The sequence below is a fragment of the Calidris pugnax genome, unplaced genomic scaffold, assembly GCF_001431845.1.
Source record: "Calidris pugnax isolate Ruff unplaced genomic scaffold, ASM143184v1 scaffold81, whole genome shotgun sequence".
Classification (NCBI taxonomy): domain Eukaryota; kingdom Metazoa; phylum Chordata; class Aves; order Charadriiformes; family Scolopacidae; genus Calidris; species Calidris pugnax.
In genome coordinates this window covers 9,742,156-9,760,677 of record NW_015090880.1, presented here as the reverse complement: position 1 = coordinate 9,760,677, position 18,522 = coordinate 9,742,156, and the positions used below count along the sequence as shown (strand labels likewise).

Below are 18,522 nucleotides of genomic sequence, written 5' to 3'. Positions count from 1 at the left end.
CCAGTGATGGCACAAAACCTCAGTACGTTGTCAAACAACAGACACTGAAATAAAGTACCTTTTTCAAGGCTGAGTTTAGACAGACAATGCTTGCTCAAACCATTTACGTAAAATCCAGCGCTATATAAATACAAACTAACGATGTAGTTCAATCCTGAAGCCATTTTACTAATGGTACTTCTGCATTCTCAGTAGCCTTGCCACCAACTTGATGTTTTGCCAACAGTGAGATGGATCATATTCAGTGGAGTTATGTTTTTCATAACTGGGCTTGGGATAAAAAGAGGGAATGATTATTACCAGGATTAAATAATAATTTAAAAAAAATCTCAAAAAAAGTAGTAACAATACGATAGTAAGAAATGCTGATGCACAGGAGTGGCAATTGATGGGGTATGAGAAATAGCAAAAGTACTTCTCTATAACCAAAATAAAATAATAATATTTTAAAACAGAAGGATTGCTTGCTAAAAAGCACCGAAGAATTATAACTTCTGTTGCACTGCAAGAATAATCCTTCTGATAATATCCTACAGTATTTAATAAAGACAAAGCCAGCATGTGTCACAGACATTAACAATGCTATTCTATCAAAAGCTTCAAAACCATTTATAATAAAGTTCATAATCCTTCCATACAGTTAATTTTTAAAATTACAGAACTCTAAAGAAAACATGATTATCTAATCAACCTTTAGGATAGTTTCCTTAGAAAGCTTGTTTTCTACCATACTGTGCAGTGCAAAACCGCATTTCATGTGGTAATTAAATTGGTCCCTTCCCTTCAGGAAGGCAAAAAGAAATCAACAGATGCTTGCAATGAGCCCTGCAGCAAGGCACAAAACCAAGAAATGTGTATAGTGTGAGTTGATTTCAGAAGATAAACAATGAAGTTGTATAGACACAAATAGAATTCCGAGGCACATAAAAGGAGTAAGGCATGGAAAAGGACAGAGAAGATACCCGTAGTTTGCCAGCTGTAGTGCCAGCTGAAACAGTACCATTAAGACCATCACTTAGTTAAGTGTTCAGGTAAGCAGTGTCAGATGACTTACATCCTACAGAAAGTATATACTTGATTGGAATCAAATCAGGTTTAGCTTATACTACAGAACACAACCTTCTCAAGAGTCCAGACAGCTTAGCTTTGGAAAAAAATAAGGAAAAAAATAAATCTTTTTATTAAAAGATTTCCAAGAGACTCAAAAGGACAAGTACTTCCCAGTAATTTGATAACCAATTCTGATGTCACAGAAAGTATTAACCATAAAGGAACAAGGGACACCACACATCCAGTTCCTATGAATGTACTATTATAGGAGAGATTCTTTATCACATCAGCTATTAGGGCTCTCAAATATAAAAGACAATTTAAGATAGTTAAAAAGATGTTTAGCAACAGTTCTAACAGAATTTGAAGAATTTTTTGTTCTCCTCCTGTGATAAATTCATTCCTACAGAACCAAAAATAGCTTTAATCAATTACTGCAAAGTTAAGTGAAAATTCACAGATTTACCATGACAGATTACCATTCTGTGTGGATATTTTTAAAGCAGGTAGATGAACTTGTACAGTAACTCAGTTGATAGAAAGAAAGATTGCTTCTGGTATGTAACTGACTTTTTCCTAGAAGAGATTACACCCATAAATAGGGTCATTTCTTTAGTTGCCAATTATACAGAATCATCCTTTGAGTAAAAGCTACCATGAAAGAAAATACTTAATCCTATAGTACCGTGGGTTCAAATGCAACAAATACTATGTATTTATACATTTTTGAATAGTTTCATGAATGAACATGTTGTAAGTCAGAGGAACATTATTTATTGCATATATGAGATTCAGAGCACGTGTAGAACTACGCTCACATTTCCAATTTATGAGAAGCATGCAAAAATAGAGATATAAAGGTATCACTTAATCATGCAGGTGCTGGAAAATCTGGGATGATAATAAAAACCAAAAAAAAACCAAACACAAAACTTAGAGGAATGAGGTCTAACCTTTGGAAAAGGAAATTAACAGCAGATCTTGCCAAGTTACACAAGAATTTTGTAAAAGACCAAAAGGTATGGTTTATAATGCTATAGGAGCTTGTGTCAAATATAACAACAAAGGGCATGAACTTAAGCTAAGGAAAGGTCATCTTCAAAGAGAATGTTGGAAGAAATGCTTCACACAGAGAATAGTTACGATGGAAAATAAACCACTATGACAACCTTTGCAACAAGTGATATAAACTTTAAAAGGTGACAAGCATTTGAAAGACAGTTATTGTGCAAATAGATAAAGAAGGAGAGAGAGATATCTGGCCTTTTCAAAAATGGGCTTTGCATCCATCCGTCTTTAAATCACCAGCATTACAACCCTATCTACTGCCTCATAAGTCCACTGAAAGAGAAAATTGACACCAAACTAAACTGAAGGATCTAACAAGAAGATCCTGACAGCTGAAATGGGTCTTAGAGATTCCATCTCCAAATGTTATTGTCTGAACTTCCTCATTTCAGTGAAGGAATAAATCTTGTCCCATCTATTTCAGAATCTTCATTTCTCTTGTAATGATTCTTCCACTTTAAAAAGTTTTGATTCAATAATTTGAGTTATTAAACCAAATGTATAACCTTAAGTGGATACCCGTCACAAATATACAGAAGTTGTGTATTAAAAATCTTAATTTTTTCATCTTGTGTGACTTAAGACACCACCCTGAAACCCACACCTTTAAAAATGTTATTTTTACCAATTCTATGAAATATCAAGAGAAGTTGAATACTACTTTTAAGTTCTGACCAACTGCAGAATAGATAAGGGGAACTGCCATAATGCAGACAAGCCTCTGAGGAATTTCAAGCTACATTTAGAATTTTATCCCAAAGAAGGTTCAAAAGGAGCTCGACATCATCTTTGTTACACAGTCACATACACAGATTCAAAAGAGAAAAATAACTCTTACATAAGAAGTCTCACTGAAACAAATATAACCAAGTCAAGATGGCTCCAGATGCTCAGTTCTTCAGTGAAGGGATCAATAAATAGTTTAAATTACAAGATTCCATTAAAAAAATAACTCCACTGTATCCTACCATGTGCAGTACAGAAAACAAACTCTACCAACCACAGCACCTGCTTAAGAGGGAAACTGCTTCTGGAATTCACATTTATTGTCTGTGCAAACAGATTCTACTGTGCTATTGGGCTTGGGTTACCATCATTCAATAATGTTGCTAATAAGAACAATTTTTACCATAATTAGTGTATTTTAGAAAACCTAAATAAGTTGAATGGTTCTCAAAATGTTTAATGATTTGTGGTGATTTTCACCATAAAGGTGACAATATATTAGTTTACCAGATGCCAGATTATTCAAAGGGTCATTAACAAGGGGGTGTTTTCTGAATAGTTCCCAAGTAAATTCCAGCTGGTTTATTCTCAGCAAGCATCTCTTATCTGATTCAGTAAACTGATGTCAAATACATCATGTATTAAAATCTCTAATATTCATGTACAGCTTCTTTGTCTCAAAAGCAGTACAGAATGTACACTGTTCTGAAAATATCCAGTGTGATATAATCACAATATTCGGACTTAAAAAAAAAGGAGTTTAGTAAAAACTTTGAAAATTTATTTAAATAAAAAAAAATATATATTACACAGCTTTTCCAGATGTACCCTACAGGTCACCTGATTCTATGACAAGGAATAGCACATTTCTTATCTGTCAAGAGCACTTTGAGAATCAAGACAGTTGAAGAGAATCATTTCAATGGATTAATAACTTTAGGCCACCGCATTTGAACAATCATATCTACACATTCGAAAGAGAGACTAAAACCTTGGCTATCTGGAATTTGCTGTGTATTTTAGGCAAGACAATACTGATGATCCCTGACAATCTGCTGCTGCTCACCTTGCAGAGAGGCACATCACCCCTGCACATCTCCAATGTAAGCATAAAACTAACAGTTATCAGCGTTGCCTTGTTGCACTTAGTGAAAACATGTGCAAGTGGTACTTGTATTGCCTTCCAGCCCCTTTCCACAGGAAAGGGAAGAGAAAGGGAGCAAAAAAACCACCAAACCCCAAACAAAAACAACAACAATAACACAACAACAACAGAAAATACCACAGTATTCTCAGTATGTAACCATCTCTTTTTACCTCCTTTGGGGAGCAAGCTGGCTCTAACAGACTCAGTCTCTAGTGTCTGCCTCCTTCTCAACGTAATTGTAAAGCTGGGATCAAGGAAGACACATCTATTTGTTCCTCTCTCCCCCTAAAATGAAAATGTCTCCTGCTATTTGGTCAGCTTTGAGTATCCCTCTGCTGGACAATATCTTATTTCTCGAGACTAAAGCATAGTTTACGAGGGGAAAACCAGAAGAAAAAAAGATTAATGGCAAAACTTTATTTCACAAGTGACATGTTAAAGAAAGAAGAAATTCTTGGTCACAGTTAAGGAAGTTGTTTGAATAAAGCACAAAATGAAAAAGCAACTTCTCCTCCCCATCATCAAAAAGCAATAGTTACTTCCAAGAAGATCTGATAATGACCATTCACAGCTTTATACAAGGGAAGAGGGATTAATATGAACACACGTGATAGCTGCTGGTTATGAGTGAATAATTTAGAACTCATTTATGAGGTGTGTGACTGCCAATGCATCAATTGCTTGAGTTGCCCATTCCGCAGCTAAACTACTGCACAAGTCGCAATTTCACAACAATTTTTTATGTAATGCTTGACAATTAATCAGATTGTATCCATTGCTTTTCAAATGAACCATTTTTCCTTTCACATGATGATAATCGCTGGTCTTCATAAAAATACAAATGCAAGAGGGAGAAGTTCAATATCCCACTGTCCGGCAGCATGTTCATGTTACACCACTCAGTGAATCAAAGGGCAAGCAAGTATCTCTGGATATTATCTAGTTCATGTTTTTTACCCTATAGCAGGATAAACCCAGGTCATTTGTGAATTAGCCATTTTACTCACCCAAGTTGATCAAAGAACCTAAGAGCTGCAAGGAAGCCTGAGAGAAGTTTTGTCCTAACATATTCATATTCATAATGGGAAGATTATTGAGTTTCTGAGCCATTTGCATGCTTAACTAGCCTTGCCATATTTCTCACCTAACCTGAAACTTTGTTTAAATTTCAGTTTGTTCTGCTTTAGCTGTTCTGTTTAGGCCTTAAAAAAAGGAAGGAAAAAAAAAAAAAAAACCGGGGAGTATTTTCCCTCTTCAATGGTCATTTTTGAGAACATAAGGGGTTTCTTGTTTGTTTGGGATTTTTTTTGCTAAACAACCTCAATTCTCTAGCAATTTGGAGCCTAAGAAGTACTTGAGAAATGACAAATCAAGTGAGATCAGTTCTGTATTAGCCAAGAAATTTATTTATAGAGTGGGAACATAGCATCCTTCCCCTCACCCCAATAGCTGAGACCATAGATGATTAATTGATGATACACCCAAGGCTTTGATACTTCAATACATTGTACTGCCAGCCACATATTCTGTCTTATGCTTTCTTGGATCATTTCCACTGTAATCCACTGCAATTTACCAAAACAAATCCACAATCCTATCAAAAAGGGGCACCATAACAAGACCAATGAAACCCAAATGAAAGAACTTTGCTTCCAAATCAGAAGTATCACAGTAGTTTCTTATAAGAAGTGAAGATCCTTTTATATTAAGATTTTTCTTTTAGAACTTTTTTTCTTTTAGACTTTAAAACCAGTGAGATTTTTCCTCCCTGCAAAACTAACAGTTCAGTATTGAGAGAACTTGATATCACTACATAATTTCTTCAGGAACTTACTATTAAATAACCAGTTCACTAGCATCACCACTTGGGGTCCCATTATTGCCACATGCCTTTGAATGAAAAAGTCTGCAGGCTTCAACGTCTGGCAACATTCTGGCTTGACTAAATTCTAATTTTAGAATTCACACAGGTGCATCAGCTGCACAATTCAGCTCCCCATTAAATAATACTAGCTTGGTGAAGAATTAGAAGATGCAGAAAGCTACAGATAGAAAAGCAAAAGAGAACAAGAGAAGGTTTGTGTGTACTTCACAAGAGATTTCAGCAGAAAGTCAATCTCTCTTCAGAGAATAGGGTGTAGAGCTGGGTACTCTGTTTACCAATGCCAAGCCTCTTGGCTACGTAAAATCTGCTGTTGTGATCGGATTAAAACATTTGTGCAAGAGATACAGAGGAATAAACTCTATCACAGATTGCAAAATAACCCTCACCCCAGCTCTGTCTACTGGGTGTCTACAGCCTAATCTCTTATTCAAACAAAGAGTTTTATATACAGTCTGTGTCCTGAGCACCTAAAGCCGGTTTGCGTTACTGGATCTACTATAATTCTGTTTCTAACACATTCTGATTTATAAAATCATGCTCCCAGTTCAAAGACAAGGCATGTAGATTTAGAGACTTACAGATGTTCCTGTTACAAGATTTACCTGGTTTGGGGTGGGGTTTTTTCCCCCAACGTGTTTCCAAACGCTGTTCACATAGGTACTGAAACGGCTACATACCTCCCCCAATACAATACGTACGCCCTCAAAGACAACACATTAGCTACTTGGATTTTGTTATTCATTTCTTTGTTCATTCCTATCAGGACTATGTGAAGAAATCGCTGATAGGTCTCATATCTCAGTGAACAGAGCAGTATGTTCATATGTGAAACACACACTTACATTAGGAGATTGCAGGAGGCCTCTTCTATGTATTACTCAATCTTTACCTGAAAGAAGAAAACACAATTTAGAGGCCTTTAATAGAGAGGGTCACAAAATTATTCAATGGAGAAATTAATACATAAGTGCTTGTTGTGTCGAAGAGGTTCTCCACATTCTCTCTCTCCATGAGAATCTTCTGAACTCCTCAGAACAGAACAGCTCAGGCTGGGGGGACTCAATTACTATTTGACTTTTATTTTTTTGGCATGTAGTAACAGTGTACATCGCTTTACAGTACACGCTTCTGCCACAAAACCATCAAAACAAAACATTCCAATAATCATTAACATTTAGAGCATCAATTATAATCTACCTGTTAAATTACTGGTTGCCAAAATGTCTATTTAGTAAATAGTATCATAATTGGAAAGCATTACCATCAATACCATGTATTTTAGGATGACCACTTATCAAAAACTTTGCCATAAACCAAAACCTCACAAACTTAATGTTTCTTTGGTGAGAAGCTTCAACATTATATCTTTTCATCGGGGTTTTCTTTTAAGCTTCAGCCCAAAGGCTATGAATTTTGAGTTTTAATTAGATCTGCTCTTCAGAACAGATCTATGCTTACAGAGAGCACACCTAGAGCTAATCAGTCTTCTAAAAGGGTTACATGAAATGATGTTAACTTCCCACTTCTATACAGTAAACCAGTGCACTGAGGAGAACAGAAAAGAAAAGCTATTTGTCATTTTTGTACACTGTTAGGAGCTCCTTGTTAGGATCCATTTTAGCTCCAAGGATAAGAAAAAAAATCCATACCATATAGCTCAGCGCAGAGGATGATTAGAGTGATTTTGTAGTGTGCAAGGAAGGGACAGTATGACCCTATGCATTTCACTCTCAATTACACTGGTGTATTATAGGAGAATGGAGATTAACCATTCCTGTCATGCACAAGATGTATGTAGCTGCCTCTGATTATTTGGTGAAGGTCATGAGTAAGGCCAAACCTATGACTGCATTCTAGCTAAGGAATTCAGCACTCCCTTTTCCAAATTGATTTGATAATGACTTATTAGGACATATGAGCCTGGAGTAAGAAATATCCCAATGTTTAGCAGACAAGTATAAGAAAAAATCCACACTGTTGCTGCAAATTAGTGACATGAAGATTTGTCTAAGCATAAGTACAAAGCCACGATGAACAGAATGAACTTAATGTGGCATTTTGTCAGTCTACAAAGTGTTTAACAAGACTGGAAAGTGCTCTAAGTAGTAGTCCATTGAATTCTATTAAATCCCTATATCCAGGCACACATTTTGTGGGACAAGCATTTCCTCATCAGTAACTGGTCTATTGTTTTATTTCCAGTAATATGATCTACTGTCATCCAATAAAACCCCTTCAGTTTCATAAAAGTAATGTAAGTATCTATAAAGAGGATGTAACTTGTTTCAGAAATTTAATTCTAGTGTTTGGGATCATCTGTTGTTGAATCAAAAAAAAGAGAAATTCATACTTTGTTTTGTATTCTTCAAAGCACCTTTCTCAAATGTAAACAAAAAGTTAACAATATACAGAGCATCAGGTATTATGAAAGGTTAACGATACGGGAAAGCTTAAAGAAAGTATAAATTCCGGTTGGTAGGGACACAGTATTTTAAAATGTAAGGACTCCATAAAAGTACACTTGACCTCGAATGACCACCCCTGGATGTTCACTCTAGTGCCAGTACCAGGATTAGAACTGGCAGATGTCAGAGTTGATGCCCACGGTTTGGTTTTGGGGACCTAACCAAAAATGCCATGAAAAGACCCCTTGGGACTACCTTAGTATCAGCTACTGGGAACACTTTCAGAGCAACATGCTCAGCTGACAAGTTTCAACAGTTTCTGAGCACCATGAATCTGCACTTAAAAAAACCCCCAAACATCCACCTGAGATTGAGAAGGTAATAAAAGTACCTCCAAGGAAAAATAAGAATAAACTAATTAATGGATAATTGAATTTTAATAACTAACATCTCTGGGAAACCAAGTTTGAAGAGAAGCAGCAATAACCAATCATTCCAGTAGCAATCCTTGAGGATCAATGAAGGTCAAAACACTGGGACAGACTCCCTGAGACTGAGAATTTTCTTCAGGAACTCGCCTTTCACATTACCTTTAACAGGATTAACAGAGCAACTGTGTGCTTATTTTTGACTCTTACTTTTACCTTTTGGTAGTTTAAGCAGTACTGTATTAGCAGCCAAGGATCAAGTAAGAATGGATCCTCCTGCCCTAAATATCTTAGGAACACAGGACATTCAGTAGAGTCAACACTCAGAACCAACGTTGGGTCACATGTAGCTTTTAGTATCCACCATTGCCAAGAACAAGGGAAGGAAGATACATGCTGATTCTCCTTTTCTCAACTAGAAGTGGACATTCAATAAAGCCATTCAAACAGAAAAGGATCCATTTTACAGGGTTCCAGGTCTCTGGAGAGATTGCTAGGCACATTCTTTACTGTTTCAAGTCATAGCAAAGCCCACCTTAATTACAAAACCTACAGCCTTCAGCTGATGGAACACAGAAGGATAAGATGCACTGCCATTCAGACAACTTCAATTGAGCTATGAAACATCTATGGCTGCTTTTATTGGTGTTCCAGAAATGAATAGTTTGCCTTTCTTGTTTTTTTCCCCCTCCTCTTTACTGTTTGTGATTTAATCCTGCTCTTTTAAAAGCTGTTATAAGTATAGAAGCCAAGCTGTTAAAAAAAAAAAAAAACTTAATAAAAAGACAAATCCTCCTCACCACATAAAAGGGAACACCAAAATATTTTGTCTTCCTTATTAATCCTATTAAAAACCTTCTATTCTTTACCCTGAAAAAAAAACCTCTATATTTTTCCAGCTAAGCAATTTGACAGCATAGAGACAACTTCAGAGGCCAACTTAGATGTGATAAATATATACATAAATATATAGCTTATATAAAGACTAATTTTCAAGACAACATTTTGAAGACGCTGACAAACATTAACAAACAGCCTATTTGTCAACTAATTAACTTGACCATATTTCAGGTATGTTTTAGAAGTATACTAATATTTCAGTTATTTGACCTTCCTTGACATCACACATATTCATTCCTCAGCGTATGTCTCAGAATCATTATTTAAGACTACAGCAGATCAACGCATGAAAGACACTTACAAAGGTTACAGGCAGGATTTCAATTCATTATTTTAAAACTCCATCGGTTCTCAGTTTCATGCATTTGTATTCTGTGGCGTGGCTTCAAGACCCACCATTTTGATTCTTTGCAAAAAAGAACACAGGATTTAAAACCTAAAGGTACAGGCTCAGGTTTACACAGCAGAACCCAGCACAGCCTTTTAAACAGGGAGCGACAAGAAACTTGATTATTTTGGTGGGGTTTTTATTATAACCTAAACCAATGAATTAGTAATTATCATTAATTACCATGTCTCTTTGAGGATGAAGAGGGCTCAAAGAAAAATGACTGAAAAATCAAAGCAGAAAGTATAAATTTGATATATCTATCAGGAAGATTTTTAGATTTGGCATTCGAAATGTTGAAGAAAGGAGGAGACATTAATTTATCATGGTGTATAGGGTTTTTTTCCTAAATTTGTCATCTCAACAAGTTACGAAGACCATTGGAATAAAGACTGAAACCCTTCTCTAGGAAGGGTTTCATATATATTTATAAGGTGTTACATAAGCATGTCCACATAATGGGAGAAAACTTATTCCATCATTTTAAAAAATGCAGAAACAAAAAGGATTTGTTTGTTCAAAGTACTGAATATTTTTAAAAATTAACTTCTGTATTTTTGTCCTTGGACATATCCATAACATTAAGATTTATACTCCTGCCAGTGATTTATAGTGAGATATATTCCATATGTGGGATATTTGAATTTCAATGCGGACAGATTTTTATTAATATTGACACTGGTGCATCCTATTTTATTAAGTCCCAGCAAGAATGAATCCAGCTCCACAACACGGAGAAACATGTACAGAACTATGAGACAAGAGTCTAAAGGCTAAAAGCTCTCTGGAAAGCCTGTTAATCTACCTGCCACAGATGAATTTTTTTTCTGATTTATGAAGTATTTCATAACAAATTCAATTCTTTTCTTAACTTGTGACTAATTTAATACTACATCTTGCATCAAAAATCTCAACCAAAATACTGCCAGTACCTACGTTGTTGTACCTACGTTGTTCCCCATCCCAGTCAGACATTCCCAAGTGTGAAAAGGGAGAAAATATTACTTATTAAATCCATCTAGGACTTTTATTCAGTCCAACAGCTACTAGAAGCACAGCAAAGATGTCAGCTAGGACGTTTAAATTTAGCCACGGAGATCTTTCAGTATTTCATTCCTGATAAAAGGCTAACGATTGTAGCTCGCTCTGAGAAAATCGAAATCCGAAGACTACTCAGAGAGGCAGTTTTACTGTTTGCTTTACTCATTCTGTTAGTCACAGTTGCTTTTTTATGAAGATGTGCAAAACTAGATTGTTCTAATGAAGCACTAGCAAGCAGACAATACTTGAAATCGCTTTTACTCTGTAAAGTCAAATGGGAGTATTTAACATTTTTCTGTAATTGCTAAACCAAAGGCTAATCATGGACACCTGTGACAGCTAATGGGTCTGTATTAGTTAAACTCATCAGACAAGATTTAACCTTCATTTCTGTTCGGGTGATGTCCACAAGTCATTAAAGGAGAGAATTAGCTGCAAAGTATCCAAGCAATACAGTGCAATTCAGGGATGAGAGCTGCTTAATAGCTTTAAAGAAAAAAAAAAATCGTCTTCAGTTTCTTTTAAATTCACTTTGCTTGTGTGTGTTCTACCTACAAAAACTTAGCAGCAGATAAGAGTTTGGGCATTTATGACAACTGCCCAGCATGCGACTGACACCTTTTCCTGTGCTTCCACACTCCCACCTATTTGTCTGTATTGATTGTTTCCAGTCTTCCATTTGGAGGCCTTAAACATGTGGATCAGAGGACCTTTTCCCTGTAGGTCTGTAAGGCAGCTCTCAAAGCGCATCCTGGTTTGCACTTGATTACTCAGTACTACAGTAATGAATGAAAATGTGGCTTTTTAAACCTATGATATCTAACATGAAAAATGAAAATACATTGGGAAATTCAAATATTTATAAAGTTCTGGCACTGTGTGGGAGTAAGATGAGCTTAGACCAAGCTGAAACACAGAATAGTTTGAAAACAGAAATTCTTAATTTATTAAAATCTTATTATCCACAAGCCTTAAAGTAGCAGCTGCTAATAAAAGTCATTTAAGAGCAGCTTCCACTAGAGCAGACTTTAGGATGGGTACTTTAACAGCCACTGTTTGGTGACATTAAAAAAACAAGTATAATACACAATCAAGTAAGAAAATCACAAAGAAATAAAGTCATTTTTGTAACATCAAAAGTTTGTAGTGAGCTGCTTGAGATTTTTTTAAACAGTGTTCTCACAGAGTTGAATTCCAGCCCCCTAGTGAATGAGACTCACTGGGGTAACAAAGTGTTCTGAGGCTACAGAAGGATTAAAGCACCTAGAGGATATATAAACACATCGAATGTCATTTACATTCTGTTGAAATTAGTGTCTGCCAAGTCTAGTGTACTGCTTGAAATGTTGTGTTTAATCAGACATCTGGGGAAAATTTAGGAAAAATTGAAGATACAGAAATTTCAAAACCATTTGGAAGAACCTCACAATAGTTTATTGTCATGCTTCAAGACAGGTCTTTTTATAATACAAGGACTATATGGTCACTATCAAACCATCAAAAAACTCTGATTCTTGAAGATTATACAAAATTTTTTGTAACTGAGAGCTTAAGGAATGTGAAAAGGATGAGAATATTGAAGCACAATTTTTGGAAGATGGTCTGTATCCAGAACTTTTGCACCTAAGATTTAGAGAGGTCTGCAGGATAAAACCAAAATGTTTTCTGCTTCTGTTTCATATATTTTCTGCTTTAACAATTTTCCCAGTATTAACTTTTTTCCCCAGCTTTTTTTTTTTTTTTAAATCTTTCATGGGAAGACAAAGATCTCTTGAAAATTGTTGAAGACAAATTTGAAGACAAATTTGGGAGTTCAACCGTGCATTGTTTAAAGTACTCGGCTAGTGTTCAAAGTGCATAAATACTGAATAAGAATGCAACAAATTTCCAAAAATTGTAGTTACAAATTAGAAGGAAAGTGGACTGTTCTGATCCTTGCCTTAATCACAGCACAGCTGACATTTTCATTTAAAATTCTTACATTTCAGAAGTTTCTGTAAAGAAAAGCCAACACAAAAAAAAAAATCAACTAAATTTATAGTATTCATTTGTCAGATTGATGTAACGCTTGGCCTGTGAAAACAACCAGCTTCCCTCGACCTTTTCTCTCTCCATCTAGATATATCTTTTTTAGAAAAAGACAAAAAGCACCACCACCAAAAAAAAAAAAAGACAAAGCGAAAAAAAAACAAACCACCAGACACTGTATCCCTGAGCATATGCAGCCAATGCAAGAAACAGCTTCCCACTCACAGCTTTGTAGGCTGAACTTTGAACCTACAGCTCCCAGGAGACCTGCTGAGTATAGCTTCATAAGATAAATAAGTACGTGCTATACCTCAGCTAGCAGAAAGATATGTGAATTTTAAAACAAGACTAATGCTCAGAATTTTAGTCAAATAAGGCAAAAACTTCAATGAGTCACTTTCTCCATCTCTTAGGATGGTTTCCTGTAAGTCCACAGCCATGTATTAAAAACACCTGAAAGTGCTGAAGCCTTGCATTCACGGGAAAAGAAACCAAGATTAGAATCAGGTAAAGGGAACCAGGCTAAGCCCGACAAAATCTTTATGTTTCAACAAGTATTTCCCAAAGGCTACAACTGAAGTGTCCAGTTAATGACTTGAGTTGATAACCTCACAGAGATAGAGTTTGTGTCAGCATGTGGTCTCATAGCCATACTCTAACCCCATTGCTGGGGGTTAATGGATTTTGACTTGCATGCATTTTTTTCCATGAATAAACCTTTCTTTAGCTAAGAGCACATCTTGGCTACATCAGAGTTTTTCAACTGTATTTTGCTACACACTATAAAGCAGCAAACACACTTTTGGCCTGTATGTAAAATTTAAGGCTGCACAGAAACCTGAAGGTTTCAAATACGCTGATCAGCCAGTTCCTACCCAGAGCAGGCTGCTGCTGCCCTGATGGTTTTCAATTTCATTTGGGAATAAGCCATAAAACGTTCAGGAAAGAAGCATCTAGAAATGCGCATTATATTTTCATTATTATCTGGGGAAGTTTCCTCTCTGGTTAAAGAGAATAATTTCAAGCAAAGGTTAATTATGCACTAGTTTTCTAAGAGCCTATAAAGGACTGACAATAGGTTGTTGGCAGCATTGAGGCATGAGGCAGCACTGATCGACTCCCTCCGCGCTGGCATAAAACTTCAGATTGAGCTCCCTTATGCAGAGTTAGTTTAACTTCTTTTTTCCTTATTCCCCTTAAAATTGGAACAAAGAAAAAGGCAGAAAACCTAGTATTTTGCAATCTAAACTCATTAACTAAACCATACATAGCAATGAACTGCAGATCCAGAATCAGTTGCAAAGCTTCTGTTAACTTCAAAGCAGCCCAGAGTTGTCCAAGAGGAATGAATTAAAGAATGACATCTGAGGTCCTCAAGGTTAGGTAGAAAATATGAACAAAAGGGTAAATTCTTTTACCTGCAGCTTCGCTTCAGAACTGTTGTTACAACCTATGCACACCCACTCAAGGAGCCTGAGGCAGTGACCCGCTGGCAGCCATTCACAGAATTTGCTTCAATCCTAGAAGCAACGTCACCCAACTTCACCAGTCAATATCAGTTATTGATAGCTGAATAAGCAGCCTAGATACCTCATACCATCTTCTTCTTAAGTTTGTGAATTTTTAGTATTTCAGAGTAAATATTAGTAAAGGTTATCAAAGGCCTGCTTGATTAGTGGAAATAGACTAAAGCTTTTCAAGGTATAAATTATTCTTTCTTATAAATACTCACAGCAACAGAAGACACTGACAACAAAAAAAGCTACTGACAAACTCAATACATCACAGGTATCTTCCAGGTACCATACATTTTTAAATGCCATACATATATAATTATGTTACAAACCATAATGATGCTACAGAGACAGGTAGGTATAAATCACAAATAAAATCATGGTTCAAAACTGCATCAATACCAGAATTGCTCCAGCAGAGCTCACAGTAACCTGTATGCAAAGGAGAAACTCAGAACAAGGTAGAAGGATTAATGCCTGTAAATGCATTAAAAGTCTGTAACATCAGCTGTGCAGTTAGGAGCTAAATAAGAGGTCCATGCTTTGAGTTTGGATTAACAATAAAGCAAACCCCATGCAAGATAAACATTACCAAAAAGTAGCCAATGTAAAATTCACATTTTGTCTTTTTGCCAGATGACAAAAATGATTCCCCACATGGAAATTAGATTCTTCAAACTACCAAACTGAATCATTTAATTTGTCTAAGTACTCCTAATGCAGTTGCACACTGCAATGAGCATTTGAATTTTAGAATAAGCAAATGAAGGGCAAGGTATTTCTTCATACACACAGTTAGAAAGACTACTTAATGCCATACAGCTCATAGAAACAGACAGTAACCCAGTGCAATTTCATCCACCCAGCAGAAGGGTGGATGTATCTTTTACCAATATTGTTTTTACTTAAATTGTATCCCTTTTGCATCCCTCCTCTATGCAAGCATCTCATAGCAATGCATGGAACTAACCTAGTACAGGGTAACTACAATTTCATCTTTGACTCACTCCCATTCAAACTTTCACCACCCTACCATCATCCTATCTTTTAAATGTCTGTTAACATAAATTTGTTTTGTTGATCAGTCAAGGCAGGTCTTCCAACTGTAAAGCCTGAAGTTTGAACACAGAGTGTTTAGAGGAAAGTTAAGCAATCTTCAAGTTCCTTAACAGTCTTAATAGATCTTAACAGTCTTAAAATATTTATCACGTATTTACTAGGCCTAAACAACTTAGGCACAGCTGAAATAATTCTACCTGTACCTTGTGTCCCATTTAGAATAATAAATAATAATAGAACCGCAGCAGTCTAGGGAAAAGGTTTCTAAATTATATCATAAAGCATTTATTAATAGTCTGAGTTCTTGTTACCCTTTGTTACCAAAAATTAAAAGTAAAATAGCTCATTAATGCTACTAATCATAGATCATAGAGGCACTCATCTCTGACCTAGAAATATAATAATACTACAAAAAAGTAGTGTCACCTTCAGTCCTTCATCTAATTAAGAGTGAATGCAGAGATCAGTTTAGTGAGAACTGAGTACTTCATCTCTTTCTGGAGAAAGAGAGATCACCTATTAGATTTAAGTGGCCAGAAATATTTTATCAGCAAAAGGAAATAAATTGAAAACATCATCAGACAGATGAGAGGGTGGTATGCAGAGAAGCGAAATCTTTAATATGAAGAGTTGAGTAAATATACTTTAAATCCATTTGACACATTTCCCCACACCCATCCCAATATCATTGTGCTGTTTCATGTGGTTTTAATGAATATTGGTCATTCTCGTGTTGCCACAAGCACAATCTTATTGATTTCAAGAAAAGAACTCAGTCCTCAACGAATTACCTATAGCCTGGCAGGTCTGTAGGCACTTTTTGATCCTTGCATGGTAACACACACTCCCGTGTTCAGCAACGCCAACCCAACCATTAGGCAGATGGGGGGCCACTGACAGTTTTCGGTAGGCAACAGAAGCATGTATGTGGTTATTAGAGAGATTCAACTCCACAGTCCTGCAGAGCAGACTAGAACAGCTCTAATCCATGAAAAGGATGAGAAAGAACTAAAGAGAGATTAAACATCTGCACACTACCCAAGTGCACTTTGTCCCAGTTGCAGTTACATACTAAATTTTTCAGAAGTGGTCAGATTGAATGACTGTTTCTTGTCTGTTTCAACGACCACACAGGGTAAGTTAGCAAGTCACCTCATTTCCAACAACTAAACACAGAACAGTTTCCTGGAACTACCAATACTAGATGAGAAAAGATTTTTTGCAATGTACCTGAAGAGTCCAAACCCTCTAATACTGGGTTTCAAGTCTACTGCCAGTAAGCTTCAGTCAGAGCAAACTGAAGTTATATTTGCTAGCACTATAAGACAAGCTGTCACTTTGTCAAATGATTTCTTACTAAACCTGACTGCAAGCATAAAGCACTAACATAATTTATTAGAACAATTAGAATGCATCCTTGTTTTCTTGTAATTAGATTATTCCTTGTACTGGTAATTACATCAGACAAGAAAAGACTAATAGCTTCAGATTTCTAAAATCATCTGTAGAGTACGTGAGGAGAGAATGATCAATAATACTAATCTACTGGAACACAAATTCCCAGAAAGAGATATTTTATCATGAGTGATTCTTTAAGTAATCAGCGTTGTTTCTCAAAGTCCACGTTACTTTCACTCATACTTTAAAAGAAAAAAAACAACCACAAATAAGAGGGAATGGACACTGAAATAATAATCAAAAAACACTGAATGATAACTGTACTTTGAGGTCTTCTAGGTGAAGACCATCTTCTAGGCGCATTACCATCTTCTCCCACTGACCACAAATCAAGAATTAAGCACTGCCATGACATTATCTTTGTAGAGGCAAAAGGAAGAAGAAACTGGTGCAGAACGCCTCTCCTTCCCCATACTTCCAAAACACCTGATTACTTTTAACATCTAAAAACAGCTAATAGCATATCTTAAATTATCTTCTCAGTGGGAATGCCATCAACTGTAACAGAAAACTGTTCACCCACACAGTCTTTTCTTTACCATTCCCAAACTCCTCTGAACTTTGTTAGCGCTCGGCATTGACTCTGTCAATCAAAGTTGCCCTGAACTTTAAGAATCAGTAAATATTTTACAGCTAGGAAAAAAAAAAAAAAAACAAAAACCAACCACCAAAACACAGTGGGGGAAGGAAAGAGGGGGAAGAAGCAAAAACAAAGAATGAAAACCAGTAAAAATATGAGAATGAACATGAGTAAAAGGTCCAAAAGCACAGCAGAAAAAGAAACCATCAGTTTTCTCCATATTCATGGAGATAACCCTACAGTTGAAGGACATCTCATAGAGCAAAAAGGCAGAGTAGCATCAACTGTTATTCTATCGCTGTTCCTTCCTTTTCCTACCAACATGAAACATGTACACAAATTACAATGTCAGTGTTAATAGCACACTATTGTCAGGACTGTTCTCAGGGAAGAGGTGGTGCATTAAATACTACATCTGCTACATTCCATCCTTCAAGCCATCCCATTGGCTCCAAGAGACTAGGGGAATACTCCAAATCTTTAATAGTTTTCCACTATAAAGATTCTACTTTTTTTCTGAAATTCTGCTAAATCCTTGGGGACACTTTTGTTTCACTTTCACATTTTACTTACTTCACTATTAGCTTTGAATGAGAGGAAGCGAAAGGCAAAAGAGTTTGTAGCACCTCTACGTCAAAGAAATCTCTGGACATCACTGAAATCTAGTATTTAAAAAGCCATCAGCCCAGTAAATATCATAATAGCCAAAGAAAAATCACTCATGAGAAGAACCTAGGGTCTAATGAGGGTTAGAACAATCTTCAATAAAACTCAGATCACATAAAATAAAAAAAGAAATGGGAAATAACATTGGACCAGGGAAAAGCAAACAAGTGGCCAAAAAG

At 36.1% G+C, this 18,522-nt stretch overlaps 1 protein-coding gene across 1 annotated transcript in view; it reads right to left on the bottom strand.

The window, feature by feature from the left end:
- Nucleotides 1-18,522, bottom strand: part of FHIT (fragile histidine triad) — a 590,052-nt gene that overhangs the window by 473,575 nt on the left and 97,955 nt on the right. Inside the window, exon 2 of the mRNA XM_014946619.1 lies at nt 6,719-6,765. The gene's annotated coding sequence lies outside the window, so the exon portion shown is untranslated. The remainder of the gene's footprint in view (nt 1-6,718; nt 6,766-18,522) is intronic.